The sequence below is a fragment of the Panthera tigris genome, chromosome F2, assembly GCF_018350195.1.
Source record: "Panthera tigris isolate Pti1 chromosome F2, P.tigris_Pti1_mat1.1, whole genome shotgun sequence".
Taxonomy (NCBI): Eukaryota; Metazoa; Chordata; class Mammalia; order Carnivora; family Felidae; genus Panthera; species Panthera tigris.
In genome coordinates, this window is record NC_056676.1 from 18394026 (window position 1) to 18401071 (window position 7046).

The following is a 7046-nucleotide window of genomic DNA, read 5'->3' on the forward strand; positions in this document are numbered from 1 at the left end:
AAAAGATGAGGTAGAGGGGAAATTTCAGATATAACAAAGATCAAGAGAGTAGGTCATGGAATCTGGCCTGAGAAAGAAAAGCCGGGAGTATTGAGGGAAGTCAGGCAGGCAGTAATGCTTTGTGGTCAGACCACTGGACACTCAGGCAGAGGGAGAAGAATGTTTCCCTGGTGCTGAAGGACAGAAAGAGTAAATAGAAAAATAAAGGAGCTCTATTCCAATTAGCTTAGAGATAAATGTATACTTTGAATATCTCTAAAATTCCAAGAAAATATGGTATTTGAGCTAATAATACTTTTAGTGTGCTACAGCTTTTTTTTTTTTTAAAAGCACTCTTGCAGAAACTCAGAAACATTTTAAGAATCCATGTTCACATAATTAAGGTAAAACTTTGGCAAATAGGACTGAGTAATTTTGGTATGATAACAGCAATATTTACCAATGTTGAATATAATATAAAAGTGCATTTTTAAAATTCTATTTGGGCATGCTTTATCTAAACTTATAAAGGTATACTGATTGTTTATAAAAATGTGAATCTGTGTATTTAAAATTCGTTAATATTCAAAACACTAAATTGAAACTATTTCAATAGGAATCATGTTTTCAAGTATGCCAGCTTGACGATAATTTCTAAGATCTTTAGGGAACTTAACAATAAAAAGACAAATAACAACTTGAAAAATGGGCAAAGGATCTGAATAAACATTTCTTTAAGGAATATATACAAATGACCAGGAAGTACATGAAAAAGATGCTCAACCTCATTAGTCACTAGGGAATTGCAATTAAAAACCACAATGAAATACCACTTCACACACACTGAGATGGCTGTAATCAAAGACAATAATGAGTGTTGGTGAGAATGTAGAAAAATAGGAACCCTCAGACATTGCTGGCATGAATACAAAATAATTCAGCTGCTCTGGAAACTGTTTTGTAGTTCTTCAAAAATTAAATGTAGAGTTACCATATGAGCCAGAAATTTCAACCGCTAGGTTCCACTTAAGAAAATTCAACCGTATGTTCATATCAAAACTTGTACACAGATGTTTATAGAGGCATTATTCATAATAGCCCCGAAGTAGGAACAACCCATATATTCACCAACTGATGGAGATATAAACATATTGTGGTATATTCATACAATGGAATATTATTTGATCATAAAAAGGGAGAAAATTTTGATACATACTGCCAAAAACAAAAGGCCACATGTTGTAGGACTCCATTTATATGAAATGTACAGAGTAGGTAAAAGCAAATAGACATACGGGTAGTATATTAGCAGTTGTCAAGAGTGGGGGAAAGGGGAAAATGGGAAGTTACTGCTAATGGGTATGGGGTTTTCTTTTGAGAGTGATGAAAATATTCTGGAATTGGGTAATGGTGATGGTTGCACAATCTTGTGAATATACGAAAAGCCACTGAAATGTACGTGTTAACATGGGGAATTTTATGGTATGTAAATTATACCTCAATTTAAAAAAAGAAAGATCTTTAGGGAACTTGAAACTTTAGACAGATTGAAGTAAGCTAATCCTGGATAGCTAAATCATTTTTAAGTAAGAACACAGGAACATTGATGACTAAGCATACTTTTGTTTATATGCTTTTGCTTTTAATATGCTACAGATATGCTAGATCTTTAGTAAAGTTTTGCGACTTTCAGAAGGCATATTAGGCTGTAGGAAGTATGTGTCTATAGAAAGCTGTGTTACATGTACTTATGAGTTCTGCTTGTGGGCTAAAATGCTAATTTGTGACAGACTGGTGTCCATTATCCATACCCAAATTTTCTCTGTGAAATAGACTTTAGTTACTTTGGTTAAAACTTATCATTAATATTGTTGCTTGAGACTACTAGGAGCAATAGTGACAGAAAATATGACTACATATGAACTTCTATTTCCAAGGAAAATAATAGTTTTTTTCCTAACACAGTACTTCTCTGTCCACCCCCCCCCTTTTTTTTTTCTGTTTTTGTTCTTCAGACCCATTTATACCCTTATACCTTATCAAGGACTCCAAAGAGTGTTTATGTGGGTTATGTCTACTGATTTTTAAATGTATTGGAAACTGAGATCTTTTAAAATGCTCTTTTATTGGTTCATTTGAAGGTAGTAATGATGAAAGCCTTGTATGTTGTTTCTTAAGAAATTAGTTCTTACGGTCTTACAATATTTATCCTAAAGGCCCAGTATGTTCCAGAATACTTGAGGGCACAATGAAAGGCCAAAGCTTGGAATGTAAATTTTATTTGCCTTGGTTTATAATACCTGAGTCTGAAAAGCTATGGAATGTTTTAATAGCTTGGCAAAGTTTGCTCAGTGTTGATGGGATTGCTTCCTTGATTTACTGTTTATTGCTTTCATTATAATACGAAGGGTTAATCTTTCTGTGTTATTTGCCTACATAACAAAGATTGTCTTATCAGTAACTTTCTGTGCTTTATGTTGTCTTTATTACATCCTGTATTACTTTTTAAAAAAACAGTTAAAAAAAGAGAAGAACAAAGAAGCTTCACTTCTGAAAAAGCTAACATTTTTACAATTATGCTACCTTCTATGTGTATTTTAAAATTCTTTTGTCTCTTCAATTAAATAGGTAGCAAGTTTTATTTTATAGGCACCCATGGTCTTATCTTAAGTCTAAATCTCCTCCAAAAATATTTATTTTTGCCTTCCCCAAATCAAGCTCTCAGTATAGGAAGAAAAATAACATAAAATTTACAGGATAGTTTTTGTACCTAGAACTATATTTGTGATTTCCCAGAGGGTCCCTGCAAAATCACAAAGATTTATTCCTTCATCTTGGAAAGTACTAGAAATAATTAGGCTTAAAAAAAATCTATGTTCCTATTGAGAAGAGCTGTCAATTGAAAAGAGATGTTTACCCTTCCCCTAGGTAAAATTTTTATAAGTGAAATATTATTAATATAAATATTTCAGAAATTTCAACCTGTATATGAAGTTCCTAGGGATTTGTCAATGCTCTTGCTGTCCATGACATGATTCTACTTGGTGCTATTTTGCCTTATGATATTAGGCATCAAACTAAATACTAAACTGTTATTAGTCATAAATTTCAGTTATTATTTAAAATGCTTATTGGCCACAAACTTCTTCATTTGGATCTGATATCTTCTAGGCCAGTGACTCTCAGTTGAGGATGTACATCAGACGGTTCCATGAGGTTTTATAAAAATATGGATGTCTATACACCATACTTATTAGATCTCTTTACTGGATAATCTTGGGATATTCGTAGCATACTACTTGCACATTGTTGGTATGTTTTGTGTATTATGTCTCAGGATTATTGTATCACAAAAGTATTTCCTCTGTATATTCATTTAATTTTATAAATCAGATATAACATCCACTGACTTCTTTGCAAATATGCTTACTCATTCACTGAAGTGTTTTGAAAGGACTCTCTGATCTTGTTTTTCATGCCACGTATTCAGCCAAATTTGCTTGTCAGTTGCACTATTCTTGTTATGAACTTTCATCAGACCTTTCACATTTGGAAATGATCAGCAATAAATTAACCACAACTATTTTAATTTCTGTCATCTACAGATAGTTTTTGTTTTACTCCGACGCGCTTTTTTTTTTTTTTTTTTTTTTTTTTTTTTTTTTTTTTGCTGTAGGGATGACAGTTTGAAAAGTCATCAGTAATGGCAGAAAAGAGAGTTTGATCCTTCTTCCTCCTTCAGATCAGGACAGAACCTTTCTCCCAGCTTCGGCCATAACCACTGGTCCCTGTCAGTTCCAGGAACACTCCCTTTTCCTTTCTCCTGCCCCAAAGTTTTCCAGTTAACTGGCCTTCTTATGCCTCTTCACTCTTGTCTGGGGACTCTTTTTTTGCATGTTTCTCTCCTTTCTTATTTCTCCTATTCACAATGATTCTTTATTCTTTTATCTACCCCTTCTCTCTGATCAGGGATCTCTCTTTTTCCAGGTTTTTCTTTCTTTTACAATTGCCGCTGCAACTCCTCATCTTTGACCCCCCCTAAGTCGGAACCCTCCTACCTAGTCAGGGCACTCACATCTGATTTCCCTCCCGATTGTGTCCACATTTCCTTCTTTGTGAGCTTCTTATTGCATCATAAGCAAACTTTCGTTTTTCCAGAATGCATTTCTAACTCCATTTACCTGCTTGCTAGAGCAGAAAACTTACTCACAAAATTTTATTGAACTATTTCTGAGTTGCTCTGAAGACATGGGATTCCCAAATTGAAAATCAATCCAGTGCTTCCCTAAGTGCTTTAAGTGCTTTTCTGAATTAAAGGAAAGCATCAAATATCCAACCAGAATTTCAACACAAAAGTTAACAGCTGGTGTATAAAGAATCTCAGAAAGTCTCTTGTTTTCTGACTTAGGTCTTTTTTATTGATCTTTATTTGAAACATGCAACTTGGCATTAAACTCACAGCTGCAAGATTTCTAAGAGAAAAAATAGTCTGGATAGGGTTACATCAGCTACAGAAGAAATAAAACCTATCTGTGATCTTAATTCTTCAGGCAGTCTGAACTGGTGGTAGGAACTGTTTTCAGAGCTGCTTGGAAAGTGTCACTGCAAATTGTCACTGGGGCTGAGGGTGACTCATCACTGGCTCTTTTTCAGTCTGTGCATTCTGGCTTTGCCCACCATTCAGAAGCATTAATCTCTCATAGAGACTTTTTTTTTTTTTTTTTTTTTTTGCCTTTGTTCAACAGTTGCTGAGCAGAGCTAAAGATCTACTTAATTTGGGTAGAAGGACCAAAAGTTTTGGTGTGCCAAGTGAGGAAAAACTGATGTAATTATACTTGCCAAGGCAGCCCTTGGATCATGAATAATCAATTTACAATTATTCTGCCTCCATAATTTGTCAATTGCACAGTAATTTCTACTCCCTTTCTCCCAAACCCTGTCCTTTCCCACAAGCTTCCTCAACTTAATTTGTCCCCAAAACCTTTTTTTTTTTTTTTTTTTTTTGCTGGCATTGTTCTAAACTAGTGTGTCCTAAACTTTGCTGTATGTGAGATTCAGCTGGGGAGCTTTAAATAAATCCAAATCAGGGGTGCCTGGGTGGCTCAGTTGGTTAAGTATCCGACTTCAGCTCAGGTCATGATCCTGCAGCTTATGAGTTTGAGCCCCACATCGGGCTTTGTGCTGACAGCTCAGAGCCTAGAGCCTGCTTTTGGATTCTGTATCTCCCTCTTTCTCTGTCCCTCCCCCACTCTCTCTCTCTCTCTCAAAAATAAATGAACATTAAAAAATTTGTTTAAAAAATCCTAATCAGAATGGGGTTTTCTTTTTGGGGGGTGGGGCTAGGTATCACTATTTTTAAAAGATTCTCAGGTGATTCATTCCAAAATGCAGCAAAGTTTGGAAACCATTGTTCTAAGTGATATATCTATATCAACTCACCATCTTGACCATTACTACTCTGAGTTGTGAGACTAACCTAGATCACATGGGGTGGTCAATCCAGTACTTGATGTTCATCTCACATGTCACATTTGATAATTCTTCATCCTTAAAATATTTACTCTTTCCCTTGTCTTCCAGGAAACTCCAGTTGCACTGTTGTTTTCTCTTAGCTCTTGTTTAGAAATTCCCTTTTTTTTTCTTGTCCTCCTAACAAGGATGTGCTCAAGAATTCATTCCTTGATCATTTCTTGTTTATTTTACACCTATTCCCCTTAAAGACCTCATCCAGTCTTGTGGCTGAAAACACTATCTATATGCTGACAGTTCCTATATTCCCGTATTAATATTTCTAGCTCTGAATTTTCCCCTGAATTCCAAATCCTAAATACAACTCTCCATTCAGATCTCTACTTTGATGTTCAATAGTCATGACAATATTGACTGAAAACCAGAATATATGGTTCTATTCTAACCACTCCTCTAAAACTATTCCTTCTAATAGAAGTTTCCATTTGAGTTGATGACAATTCCACTGTTTGAGCTGATCAGACTGAAAAGAAATAATCCCTGGATCACTCTTTCTCTGAGCACACTGAATCTGTCAGAAAATTCTGTTGGATTTCTTCAAAGTATCTCCAGAATCCAACCACTTCTGGCCACTCCCACTGCCTGGTGTGAGCTGGCACCATCTGTCCCCTAGCACCTTCCCCAAGCACTTTCTGTCCCCTAGACCACTCCAAGCACCTTCTCACTGGTCTTCTTGCATCTATCATGCCTCCTTGTATCTCTTTTCAATACAGCCACTGGAATGGTCCTTGAAACACACAAGTTCAACTGTGTCACTACTCTGCATGTTTCTCCATTTAACTTATGGTAAAACCCAAGAGTCTCATGGTAGCCTTCAAGGCTAGGTGATTTAGTTCTTAGTCACCTCTCTGATCTCATCTCCAACTACTCCTCACGTTGCTCACTATGCACCAGTATGGATGGCTAAATAATAGCCCCCAAATGTGTCCATGTCTGAATCATATATATATATGACTTTGCAGATAGGATTAAATTAAAGATTTTGAGATGAGGAGATCATCCTGGATTATCTAGGCAGGCTTAATGTAATCACAAGATTCCTTATAAGAGGGAGGTAGGAAAGTCAGATTGAATAAATGGAGATGAGATAGTAGAAGAAGTTGTAATATGACTTGGGAAAGTTACTAATTCACCAAACCTCAGTTTTATCATCCTCAACATTGTGAATATAATACCCACCTCACGGAGTCATTCTAAAAATAAATTTAGAAAAACCTTACATATTTGCCTTTCGAACTGATATGAAAATTTTTCTATTTACATTTCATAAATTTCATCTTACTTATTTTGGACCCAGTTTTTCACCAGTCTGGGAAAAAAAGGCAAAAATCTATTGAAGTATTTATAATTTAATGAATTAATCATGCAATTGAGATTTATGTGCCTTCTTGGTGTCCTTTCGCCATCACTACAGGAAAGAACTAGACCAGATACAAAACCCTTAAAAGCTCTAAGTGGATTCTTACTCATATTTAACATTATTCAACCACCTGTGAATTCACCTACATTAAGCATGCAAATATGCCCTTGGCTAATGG